Raw genomic sequence first — 13,833 nt, 5'->3', positions numbered from 1 at the left:
CAAAACTCGAGGCTGATGTTGTGACAATGTGCCACATGGAGATCAGTTCAAAACATGGCTCAAAAGGATTTATTTTAAAACTGATGTTATGCCACATATATACAATTTAATATGCACTCTTCCCATAAGTAATTAGAAATTTGGTTCAAAGTACATCCTCTTGATACCAGTAGTGATTGATCTAAAGTCAGGCCTGGTACGGCAGTTCTATTGACTCATTGACACTGCATCAGTTAGGTAGAACTTGTGCTCCAACACGCACTAGTCCAGTCAAAGCACCTCTGGTGCAGCAATGCAGGTGCTATTTCATCATCACATAGGAGGGAATGGGAAATCTACTCCTGAAATGTCAGCCTTCAACACCCTGGAACCAAGCAATGGTATAAATGATTATGGTTTAATGTTAATTATGATGCTAACTTCTATTAATCCGAGTGGTTTTCTTCTGCTACCTATATAGTATGTTCAAGATATATATCGATATCTTGGATAATAAGGCTATTAATTCTATTATTTTGGAATTTTGCTTTTATAAGGATGTCCCAAATCAGATAATACCTTGGCTCCTTTTTCTCCTTTATCCCCAAGTGGTCCAGGTAGTCCCCTAAAGCCCTAAAATAAAAGCACATTTGCATTTAAACTGATAGTTGTTCACATGTAACAATGAAATGTACAGTTTTAATTCAGCAAAATGCTTTATTAATAATTCAATGGATGAATATAACGTGTAGATATACAATGGATCAATAACTTGTGGGTTATGACTAAGGTACATAGACCAGGTATTTGCCAGGTTTCAACTTCAGTTGTAACGACTTAGCTGATCGCAAGTCGATAACTAAAAGTTAGCTTCAGCATTGCAAAACAGTGGGTTTCCATGCAGGAAAGTGTACATGTGTGACCATCAGTTGAGGACAGCACAGGACTCAGATGTGATGCCCCTCAAAGCTGAATAATCTGCTGGCATTCACAGTCCGAGCTTGCCACTTGGACATGCATGGAACAAACATTCACGTCTGTCACCATTTTTAGAAGGGAGGAGAAACAAAAGAGTGCAGAGGGAGAAGGGGGAAACAAACATTCAATTGTATTCCACTTTGCTTCAGTCTTTCCTCAGACTAAGATGAGAGCTTCATTCAGCTGATACAAAACGTAAAAGTTAATACAAGAATTACAACATCATTTTGCATGTATAGAACAGTCCTTACTTCATGGTCAGGATGGCATATCAGAGTACTTCACAACATGGCTATAAGGGACATGGTGGACAATGGAAAACAAACGAGGAATAGAAAGGCCGGAATGAAAAGCTAGAATGAAGTTTTCATTTTCCCACATGTTGTGACCAAACCCACTTGATGAGGGAGAATGCAACAAGTCACAAGTAAACAGTTTGCAGCCGATACCATTTTATAAAGAGGATTGTTCTATTGTAGTTGAAATCAATACTCACCTGCTCCCCTTTCTCTCCACGGATTCCTTTGTCCCCCATGTAGCCCTGTGGTCCCTATCAAAAAGTAGAAAACATGAAAACAAGTGTGTTACCAGGTTATATCTTGCCAAGGATTGACTTTGTAGCTAATGCCTGGAGATTTGTTCTGGTTTGGGAATGTCAAATCAATTCAGTTCTTCTGGTGGTAAATATACATCAGTGCAAAACTAAAGGAAAAAGAAAGAACTTGCATTTATATAGCGCCTTTTACAACTTCAGGGTATCCCAAAGCGCTTTACAGCCAATGAAGTACTTTTTGAATTGTAGTCACTGTTGTAATGTGGGAAACGCGGTGGCCAAATTGTGCACAGCAAGTTCCCACAAACAGCAATGTGATAATGACCAGATAATCTGTTTTAGTGATGTTGATTGAGGGATAAATATTGGCCAGGACACCTGGAGAACTTCCCTGCTCTTCTTCAAGAAGTGCCAAGGGATCTTTTATGTCCACCTGAGAGAGTAGACGGGGCCTCAGTTCAACATCTCATCCATAAAATGGAACTTCCGACAGAGCAGCACTCCCTCAGCACTGCACTGGAGTGTCAGCCTGAATTACATGCTCAAGTCTCTGAAGTGGGGCATGGATCCACAATCTTCTGACTCAGAGTCAAGAGTCCTATCACTGAGCCAAAGCTGACACCTAAAACTCAAAGTAGGGTTCAGGAATATCACTAACGAAAACCACTTTATATTTTGTCAGTTTACCTAATAATCTGTCAATAGGCATTACTTGATATGTTGGATTTTAGGCATGAGACATAGTCGATATCGAAGCTAAGACAGGTAAATGTATACATCTCTTTCAAATAAGCAGGTAAGCTCATAAAATATAGACTAAAAATCCTTTGTAAATGAGTTATTTTACTTACCATGGCACACAATGGTGGCAATTTGGATTTGGGCACGATAGTGTAAAACAGGCCATGTAACAGCCGCCTGTTATGCATGTGTCCCGATTCTGACAGTCATTGACTTCAGTAGAAATGAAAATCGGGAGATATATACTGGCCACTTTACACTAATCACTGCTAGTCAAAATGACCCCCAATGTCCTTTGACATAGATGGTTATAAATTCAATGGCAAAATCTAATATAGCTAATTTTATTGTACCAATCCCCTGTGTTCTTTTTTTTAAAGAATATTAAAACATCTCAGAAAATAGATACTCACTGCAGAGTTCCTCATAACCTCCAGAATCTGGAGATTAACAGATTGATTTAGCAAAATGAAACATAACCTGCTGTGTCAGTAGGAGCCTCCGGCATTCTTAGCATCTCAACACATTTTACTTTAACTACACTGGGCTCCCACAAAGCACTCATTAACTCTCCGCAGTAGGTATTTGATTCATTGCTTGCTCATCACTGGGGTGAATTAAGATGACTCAAATGCACTGTAACACAGCTCAGCCAAGACTAATCCCCAAGTTTAGCAACACTTTTAAGCCATAGATTTACAGAAATTACAGTTCTTCACAGTTCAACTTTTATTCTATTTTGTAGGGGGTCACAAAACACAGGAGGCAGTTACACACCAATGGAGGCTGAAATTTGGAATTCAGTAGACTGACAGATTACAGTCAATTAATCAACTATTCCCCTTGGAATATGCAAGGGCAGTCATCTTGAACAGTGCAGCTTTGCTGATTTCTTAACAGCACAGCCAATATTAAATAATTAGACCACAACTTCGACAACCAACGGAGAACAATATTTTCCCCAAGTGCTTAGAATTTACAAAGTCAATTTTGTCCCCCTAATCGTTTAATTAGAGGCATTCATATGATAACTGTACATCAGTGCGAAGTGGTTTTGTTTGAGTAGAATGCATGAAAGGAAATCCTGCTACTAACAGTAATATGCACCAAACCCTGCAGTGTAAACGCAGCCTGAATCCGGAGTCACGACCCAATCTGACACTGTAACAAAAGAGAACAAGGGAAGTTTCTCTACCCTTCACTTGGGAGTCAGTTTAGGAGTTGACACTCGACTTGCATCCCACAAGTTTGGCTTTGGTACTGACACTATATGAACATATCCTTAAATTCTAAAAGCTGAATTGATTCCATTCAGTGGCAGAAATTTACAGCACGGAAGGAGGCCATTTTAGCCTATCGTGTCTGCGTCACACCATGTCCGTGCTATACAAAGCAAACTTCATTTGGTTATAAAACCTGTTATCACCCTCATTGATGCTTCTTACTATTAATGAAACTGGTTTAATTAACCTGTAACAGCAAAACATTACAATATAATTCTAGGGTTTCCTTTCATGCATTCCACTCAAAGGAACACCACAGATAGCTGCACAGAGATGATAGGAAACTAGAGGAAGAGGCCTTGCAAAGAGTTACTTGTTGAGCAATACCTTCAATCAATGTGGTAGCACAAGCTGAGCCAGCCTTTTCCATTACCTGTTCTCCGGGAATTCCAGGTGGACCCTGAGGACCAGATTCACCAGGGATTCCATTGGACCCTCTTCGACCTGGTGGGCCTGGGAAACCCCTTGGCCCTTGAAGCCCCTTAAAAAAATAAACAGAAATAGCAGAGACTATTTAAGTGGCTCACTTTTTAAGTTGAAGCAAAATTGTATACATGCTATCCGTGTTATCTGGCATTGGTTTCCATGTACAGAAAGGGAGAGGGCTGGGTGAAGCTCATGTGATGCTTATAAACAGTTGCCTTCCAGGCTGTGGACGATTTTTTGACACTGACTGACTGTTCATTTTCTTGGCTCATTTTATCCAGGCTTTGGAATGACTTTGCTCGTGCCCTCCGTGCCACTGATGAATGAGGACATTCACTCTGAAGGAATAATGATACTCTTTGGCATTATTGTACATTTAACGAGAGGCAACTTGCAGTGATTACTGAGTCATTCTGTGTCTGAAGTAAACACACTGTAGCCACAGACTCCGATACAGATGTGAAAAATAAAGAGAATGCAGGTGAATGTCCTCCCGAAGGTACAAATATAAAAGCCTCTGCAAGCTCATTGGTCTGATCTTCATTAGGTAACTGCTTGTGGCAAGCCGAAAGCACTAATTAGGCATGACTGAATGAGAAGGTATGAGCTTATTGTGGCTTTTGACATATATGGGAATGCTTTTATAACAAAGTATTATGGAGCATGAGAGCAACCCTGGGGTCCTCAGATGAGAAAATGCACACCTCCATGTTCATCATTAGCACTAAATTATGCGCTTTCCTCATAATTCCAATGCCAGCTGCAATTTTACGGTGAGCCGGAATGCCAAATGATGAAAGGATCAGAAGGTTCATGTCTTCACTGTGCGTTTTTCAATGAGTAATTCAGAGTTCGACACAAAAACCATGCCAAAAATTGCTGGTCATAGGAATGTGGGAAGGGAGGACCTTGAGATGATCACTATCACTAGGGAGGTAGTGCTGGACAGACTAATGGAACTCAAGGTAGACAAGTCCCCTGGTCCTGATGAAATGCATCCCAGGGCATTAAAAGAGATGGCGGAAGTTATAGCAGATGCATTCGTTATAATCTACCAAAATTCTCTGGACTCTGGGGAGGTACCAGCGGATTGGAGAGCAGCTAATGTAACGCCTCTGTTTAAAAAAGGGGGCAGGCAAAAGGCAGGTAACTATAGGCCGGTTAGTTTAATATCTGTAGTGGGGAAAATGCTTGAAACTATCATTAAGGAAGAAATAGCGGGACATCTGGATAGGAATAGTGCAATCAAGCAGACGCAGCATGGATTCATGAAAGGAAATCATGTTTAACTAACTTACTGGAATTCTTTGAGGATATAACGAGCATGGTGGATAGAGGTGTACCGATGGATGTGGTGTATTTAGATTTCCAAAAGGCATTCGATAAGGTGCCACACAAAAGGTTACTGCAGAAGATAAAGGTACGCGGAGTCAGAGGAAATGTATTAGCATGGATAGAGAATTGGCTGGCGAACAGAAAGCAGAGAGTCGGGATAAATGGGTCCTTTTCCGGTTGGAAATCAGTGGTTAGTGGTGTGCCACAGGGATCAGTACTGGGACCACAACTGTTTACAATATACATAGATGACCTAGAAGAGGGGACAGAGTGTAGTGCAACAAAATTTGCAGATGACACTAAGATTAGTGGGAAAGCGGGTTGTGTAGAGGACTCAGAGAGGCTGCAAGAAGATTTGGATAGGTTAAGCGAATGGGCTAAGGTTTGGCAGATGGAATACAATGTCGGAAAGTGTGAGGTCATCCACCTTGGGAAAAAAAACAGTAAAATGGAATATTATTTGAATGGGGAGAAATTACAACATGCTGTGGTGCAGAGGGACCTGGGGGTCCTTGTGCATGAATCCCAAAAGCTTAGTTTGTAGGTGCAGCAGGTAATCAGGAAGGCAAATGGAATGTTGGCCTTCATTGCGAAAGGGATGGAATACAAAAGCAGGGAGGTGTTGCTGCAACTGTATAAGGTATTGGTAAGGCCGCACCTGGAGTACTGCGTGCAGTTTTGGTCACCTTACTTAAGGACGGATATACTAGCTTTGGAAGGGGTACAGAGACGATTCACTAGGCTGATTCATGAAATGAGGGGGTTACGTTATGATGATAGATTGAGTAGACTGGGTCTTTACTCCTTGGAGTTCAGAAGGATGAGGGGTGATCTTATAGAAACATTTAAAATCATGAAAGGGATAGACAAGATAGAGGCAGAGAGGTTGTTTCCATTGGTGGGGGAGACTAGAACTAGGGGCACAGCCTCAAAATACGGAGGAGCCAATTTAAAACCGAGTTGAGAAAGAATTTCTTCTTCCAGAGGGTTGTGAATCTGTGGAATTCTCTGCCCAAGGAAGCAGTTGAGGCTGGCTCATTGAATGTTTTCAAGTCAAAGATAGATAGATTTTTAAGCAATAAGGGAATTAAGGGTTACGGGGAGAGGGCGGGTAAGTGGAGCTGAGTCCACGACTAGATCAGCCATGATCTTATTGAATGGCGGAGCAGGCTCGAGGGGCTAGATGGCCTACTCCTGTTCCTAATTGTTATGTTCTTATGTTATCTACGATCGACTGTTTATAATAAGATAATGATTTTAAAAGCAGTGGCAGAGTGAAGAGATGCTGGTCCAAGCAAAGCCTGTTGCAACCCCCCACATGACGAGTCAGCAATCTGGGCATCTTGGAAGAGACAGTGGAGGCGAACGGACTCCCTGCAAGGGGGCAAGGAAGAAACAAAAAGCAGATGAGTCAAGCAAGCCGCTCTCAAATCTTTCCCAGGAAACAGGCCACAAATGACAGAAAATCAGTACAAAGAGAAAATGTAACCTGCTCCTTCCAATAATTAATGCTGAGCAAAACAATCTGCAAAACTTTGACGCATCATCAAGAAAAATATGTTAATTGTTTAATAAATTCACCGTGTATTACAACATTTTTGAAATACACGGACACACTAGTGATCACGAGCACCCATTAAAAGTGCTGGTCTGGAAACTTCCTTTCAAATATACCAAAGCACACATATTAAATCATCTTTACAGGGAAGCTGAAGTAATTCAATTCAAATAGCCAAAAAATGGATCGCATCTTAGTGTCCATTTTACTGTCATAGCTGAAAAATTTATGCTAATATTCATAGGGGTCGAAATTCCACGTTTGTGCGCCTCTCGTTAGGTCTTGTGCATGCAGGCAAGATAACGCCAGATATGCGATTTCTAAGTAAAGTTAAGCCTCACTCATGATCTTGCGATAAAAGTCTCAAGTTTCGCAAAGTTTTTCTACCCTCGCAAAGCTGCTCGCTCTCACTTTGTGATGGTCAGCAAGAGGTCGGGTCGGGACAGGACAAGGCCTCAGCCTCATAGACTGGGAGGTGGATGGCAGGGCCACCTACTTAATGCTGCCCGCTGTTGGGAAACGGTGACTCGTGTAAGGGCAGGGCCTGTGGCAGCCCGGCGTACGTATGTTTGAGCCGTGAATTACACCCTCCCTGTCCGGAGGCGTCTGTTCCGGAGCTTGTGTTGGGGTAGGGTTGGAGCTGGGAAGTTGAGGACAAGTGTGTCTTCCCAGTAAAAATGGCGTTGCTTCATGTGTTGCAGACATGTGGGTAGACTTTCCACAAGGCCCTCACTCCCCGATTGCCACCCAGAAAATACCGCTAAGCTTTATCAGCTGCCCGGCGAAAGTTTCCACTAATTAGGTAATTAAAACCGCCCAGCGGGAAAATGGTTCTTACACCAAGATTCTCAACGGTTTCTGGGCGGTTACAGCCGAAAGTAGCAAGAACGGGCGGTTCTTAACATTTTTTTTAAACTTTAATCCGAGGCTGCGGTTGGGCCTAGGGAGGGGGGAAAACTCAAAAAATATTTTTTCACTTATACAAAAAATAAAAAGTTATAAAACATTCACAAGACATTTTTTAACATAATCGCTGTTTTAGAATTTAAAAAAATAATTATTAAAAACTTTAACTTACCTTTCTTTGCAGGGTACTCACCTACCGCTCTGTTTCAGGCAGCTTTTCGTGGGCGGTTTCCTCGGCGGTGTACGGGGCCTCCGTTGAGGCCAACCTTAGATCCTGGCGGATTTCTCGGCGGTGCACATGGGCAGTTGCTACCCGGCGGTCTTTTCAAATTGTGGGTGGAACTCTTTAAAAAATAAAGAGGAAACTTTCGCCGGGCAGTTTTTCGGCAAAAAGCAGTTGTACCGCCGAGAAAAACGCCGAAAATGAAGGCGAAAGTTTAGCCCTTGGTAACTCTTCACTGGTGGAAGTGTGTGGTCCTGATGGAGCGCAGAGCTTGCGGCAAATATCAGTAATCAGACCGAGTTAATGCAGCAGGACCAGTTCCTGAATCAACTGATTGTGTCTCCTCGTGAGCTCTGAAGATATTGAAATGGCAGTGCTGTGTTTTAATGAGTATAGATTGCACAGAAATATTAGCATAAACCCAGATTCACGGAACAAAAAAGTTCTTTATATTTAAATGATGAAGTATGCTTCCCCCCACCCCACCCCCCCTTACTTTCTCTTCCCGAGATCTAACACATCATGTTCCCAGATTCAACAGGAAACTGTTCAGCTGACCTTAGATCTATAATCACACACTGAGACATCGCTTGTAATACTGACAATTAATCAGAAGCATCTATGTAGGGAGTCCTGTAGTAAAGCTGAAGCTGGATAATTCATAAGCCACGTAAGGAAAAATAACCAAAGGGCAGTAGACAAACCTTTACCCTTTTTTATCACAGTTCCATAAGAAAATTGCCTGGAGATTTACCATCCACATCTAATGACGATTAGATGCCTAAAGATATCTGAAGATATTGAAATGGTAGAACGTCCTCCTTTTTTGGTCTGTGAATCTGGGTTTATGTTAATATTTTTGTACAATCTATACTTATTAAAGCGCAGCTCTGCCATTTAAATTTCTTTACATTTTTTATAGAAGCTCTTTCTATGAACTGGAACCTTCCGAACAGCTACTGGAAATTGCTAAACATGCAACACTCCAGCAAATGTCATCCCAGTCACCGGCATTGTAACCTCAAACTGAAATGCATAGCAACGTGGTGATAACAGGCAGGATTTAAAAAAAAGTTTTTTGTGAAGCATTTTCAGATGCAGTAATTTAGTTATTGTAAACAGCTCTGACCTGTTAGAAATTAAACATGCCATAATGAGGTTTATAAACCAACTGTCAATCCATAATGCTTTATGTTTGGAAAAAAAATAGTAACTCATGATTTATATACCAAGGGGATGAAATTGCCCCGCGCCTGGTTTGGGGCACATCATTTGAATTAAATAAAAGTTTATCACCCGGCGGGAAGAAAAGGTTACTGACCCGGAATTCGGGTCTTTAACTGAGCAAAATTGTCAGGGGCGAGAACCTTCTCTTAAAGGGGAGGGCCACTGAGAATGCTGCAGCCACTTTCGTGGCACCCACTGGGCCACCACGGAGGGTTTCGGCCGGGTCAGCAGTTGCCATTGTCGTGCTGACGGCAAAGTTGTCTGACAAAAAAAAAGATGGCAGCCACGCGCCAGGCCCTCCCCTTTAAGGGCGGACAGGGTGCCCCAGTCACCACAGCTTTGTAACCTGCAATTTCCCTCGCGTTGCGAAAAGGGGTCGACATGGGGCGAAAAGAAAAGCTGCAAACCTGGGGCAATTCTGCGCGGGTCACTTCCGCCGCCTGCCCCCAGGCGAAAAGTCCTTATCGTCACGTTAGCGCCTCTGGTAAGCGCTTTCCGAAAGGGGTAATTTCGGCCCGCAAATCTCTTGATTTATGAGATGGTGGGATTGGCATTACTGTGCATAGCTTGTGCATGCGCGTGCTCCCAGCGCCTGGCTTCCACATCCAATTTTGCCCAGTGCACTTCAGTATGCGACTTTTAGCCCCACTGACTCCTTCAGGCAGATTGACAGGATAGATGCTGAGAGATTGTTTCCCCTGGCTGGAGAGTCTAGAACTAGGGGACATAGTCACAGGATAAGGGATAGGTCATTTAAGACTGAGATGAGGAGGAATTTCTTCACTCAGAGAATTGTGAATCTTCGGAATTCTCTACCTGAAAGGGTGGTGGATACTGAGTCATTGAGTATATTCAAGGCTGAGATAGATAGATTTTTGGACTCCTGGGGAATTAAGGGATATGGGGATTAGACGGGGAAGTGGAGTTGAGGTCGAAGATCTGGCATGATCATATTGAATGGCAGAGCAGGCTCGTTGGGACAAATGGCCTACTCCTGCTCCTAATTCTTATGTTCAATGTGCCATATTTCTAGCAAGAACAGCAGTACTCGGAGTCTCCTCAAATTCAGTCAAGAATGTCAATTTATCCAACTAAGCATTTTATAAGTTCTAGAGTGCGGTGATAGCTATGGATCAGTTAATACACTTTGATATAGAGTCTTGTGATTATAGTCTGGCTGAGATTCATATTTGCTATTTAAAAAATGAACTACTTCTCAGTGAAGTGTGGAGATACCAGATTTGTTAAGATTTCACAACCAACGTCTTGTTGACTTGTGTGGCAATAATTGCTCAAAGCTGCATTATCGAAATGACAAAGTCCCCCTTGCATCAGTTCTATCATTTAATTGTAAAATTTACCATTTCCAGTAACTCTAAGTCAGCTTTCACAAACATATCCAGAGTGCTCGTCATAGTCCACCCACAAAACAGGGTCGCCTCTAATGGTGGACTTCCTAACATTGCATCAGAGAAATGTACAGAACACCAGTAAAAAATTAACTTAAGACTGTTTAAATGAAATCTCAATGGATTACCAACAATGTGAAAGCACGGCCACCATTGTGGTCCTACTGAGGTGACAGGTGAAGCAAATTAGGTGAGAGCTTATCAACTAGATAGTTAAGGAGGTTAGAGACCACCTTGCAATATGCAAGAGTCACATTTAGTGTCAGAATAATGCTGTATTTATGTCACAGTGGTCCCACAGTGGTGTGACAAGGCCATGTTTACATTGTAAACTGGCAACAATGAAGAGCCAGCAAGATCAGAGAAGTGCAGCTACTTTCAGGTTAGAGAGAGGAGGTTTTCCTTCCATCAGCTGCTAACAGCCATGCTAGCACCCCCTGGCTGCCGGCATGTGCATTTTACACGGCCGGTGAAAACCCTGAGGTAAACTTGCCAGATTTGCTAAGTCCCAATGGCTGGGAAGATTTTTAAAACTCTAATCTCCATGAATACAGCTTATATTAGGGGAAGGGTGGTGATGAAAGCAACTTGGGTATCCTCCTGTCATGTACGTACTTTTGGGATCACTAGCCATTAGATGGCGTCACTGTTGGAGGCCATTGGGCTGCACTCACATGTGTGCAGCCCAAGTATAAAAGGCCAGCTATTTTGTATATTAGTCACTTTGGGCCATAATAAAGCAGAGCCAAGGTCATACCTCTTGGAGTTAAACAGTACTCAGAATAACAGTTATTGCATACACAACATTTGGTGACGAGGCAACAAGAACCTTTGCATGCAAAAATGAGCATCATTGGATCGTTGGAGTGGTTTGTGGAAGGAGAAGATTGGGTAAACTTTGTAGCCGTTTGAGCCAGTTCTTCGTGGCCAACAAAATGGGGGAGGCCGGCGACACAGATCGGCACCGGGCGGTGTTCCTCACGGTTTGCAGTCCAAAAATTTATGGTCTGATAAAGAATCTACTCCTGCCTGTGAGTCCAACAGAGAAAACATATGAAGAATTGTGTCCACTGGTACAGGACCACCTTAAGCCAGACGAAGGCATCATCATCTCGAGATATAGATTTTACAGACACGTTCGCTCAGAGGGCCAGAATGCGGCGGAATTCGTTGTCGACCTGAGACGTCTAGCGGGACCATGTAAGTTCGGGGCTGTGTTCGCAGTCATGCTGCGGGACTTCTTTGTAATTGACATCAACCGCGAGGTGATTCTGCATAAACTACTGGTGATGGAGATGTTGGACTTGAACAGCGTCATCACGATCGCTCAGTCATGCATAACGATGGATAGAAGTCGAAAGCAGATATCAGTGAAAAATTGAAACTCGGCAAGTACTGAGGTCCCAACGAGCCTGCTCTGCCATTCAATATGATCATGCCAGATCTTCGACCTCCTCTCTCTAACCTGAAAGTAGCTGCACTTCTCTGATCTTGCTGGCTCTTCATTGTTGCCAGTTTACAATGTAAACATGGCCTTGTCACACCACTGTGGGACCACTGTGACATAAATACAGCATTATTCTGACACTAAATGTGACTCTTGCATATTGCAAGTACCGTTCGGCAGAGTGGCACATAGCAGGGCCTACCCGACTGCGTACGTGAAACCTGTGGCTGCCCAAAGTCCGCCAACGGGAATGCATCCGATTTCCCCATGTTGGCGTTGTGGGGGAAATCACTGGCACCAGCAGTGCCGATTTAAACAATATAGCTGCAAAGTCTGTCTGAGAGTGGGGCATCTCCAGCGCAAGTGTCCGTAGATGAGCAAGCGTGCTGCGACACACCACGTGGAGGATGATGGTCAGACTAGCGCAGATCCTGATACGCAATCCGAGATACCAGAGGAGGAAGTGTATAGACTGTATTCGTTCCTAACCAAGAGCAAACTAATAATGATCAACGTGAAATTTAATGGGGTGCCAGTATTGATGGAACTGGACAAGGGGGCGAGTCAATCGATAATGAGCCAGAAGGCATTCGACAAGCGGGACTCAGATTGAGACACCCGAAGTGTGTCTTCATGGCACCAGAGATCAAATTCCTGGGGAGGAAAATTGCTGCTGACGGCATCAGGCCCACGGACCCAAAAACCAAGGCCATCAAGAATGCACCCAAGCTGCAGAATGTGCCGGAGCTGCATTCGTTCCTGGATCTATTCAACTACTTCGGTAACTTCCGACCTAAATTGAACAGCTTATTACAACCACTGTACATGCTGCTAAGAAAAGGCGACAACTGGGTATGGTGTGCGTCTCAAGACAGAGCTTTTGAGAAAGCCATTAATCTGCTTTGCTCTAACAAGCTGCTGGTACATTATGACCCATGTAAACGTTTAGTATTGGCCTGTGATGCTTCTTCATATGGAATTGGTTGTGTACTCCAACAAGCTAATGAGTCAGGTAAACTTCAACCAGTCGCATATGCTTCAAAAAATTTGTCTAAAGCAGAAAGAGCCTACAGCATGGTAGAGAAAGAAGCACTAGCCTGTGTGTTTGGGGTTAAAAAGTTACATCAATATCTGTTTGGTCTTCGGTTTGAACTGGAGAAAGATCACAAGCCGCTCATTTCACTGTTCTCTGAAAACAAAGACATCAATACCAATGCTTCATCCCACATCCAGAGGTGGGCTGCTGACATTATCCGCTTATGTTTATGTCACTCGCCATAGACCTGGCACCGAAAATTGTGCCGATGCTTTGAGCCATCTGCTGTTGCCCACACCGGAGGTGGAAACGTCACAACCGGCGGATCTATTGTCAGTTATGGATGCTTTTGAGAGTGAAGGAACCCCTGTCACGGCTCAACAAGTTAAGACCTGGTCCAGCCAGGACCCGATTTTATCAATGGTGAAGAGTTGCATTCTCAAAGGTGATTGGTCTGCCATACTCAAGCAAATGTGCGAGGAGACCAAACCTTACATTCGTCGCAAAGATGAACTGTCTATTCAGTCGGATTGTATACTGTGGGGCAATTGTGTTGTTATGCCCAAGAAAGGGAGAGAGAAATTTGTACGTGAGCTACATAGCACACATCCTGGCATTGTAATGATGAGAGCCATCGGCAGGTCTCATGTATGGTGGCCGGGAATTGACTCTGAGCTGGAATATGTGTGAATCAGTGCAACACTTGCATGCAGCTCAGCAAAGCACCAGCGG

General features: G+C 43.3%; 1 long non-coding RNA gene across 1 annotated transcript in view; it reads right to left on the bottom strand.

Annotated features, from left to right (window-relative positions):
• Nucleotides 1-3,932: 3,932 nt before the first annotated feature.
• Nucleotides 3,933-13,833, bottom strand: part of LOC139232923 (uncharacterized) — a 35,345-nt gene continuing 25,444 nt past the window's right edge. Inside the window, exon 3 of the long non-coding RNA XR_011588104.1 lies at nucleotides 3,933-4,015. This is a non-coding gene — a long non-coding RNA (uncharacterized lncRNA). The remainder of the gene's footprint in view (nucleotides 4,016-13,833) is intronic.

The sequence above is a fragment of the Pristiophorus japonicus genome, chromosome 20 (genome assembly GCF_044704955.1).
Source record: "Pristiophorus japonicus isolate sPriJap1 chromosome 20, sPriJap1.hap1, whole genome shotgun sequence".
Classification (NCBI taxonomy): domain Eukaryota; kingdom Metazoa; phylum Chordata; class Chondrichthyes; family Pristiophoridae; genus Pristiophorus; species Pristiophorus japonicus.
The sequence above is the reverse complement of the archived record's forward strand: the minus strand, read 5'-3'. Positions and strand labels throughout refer to the sequence as shown.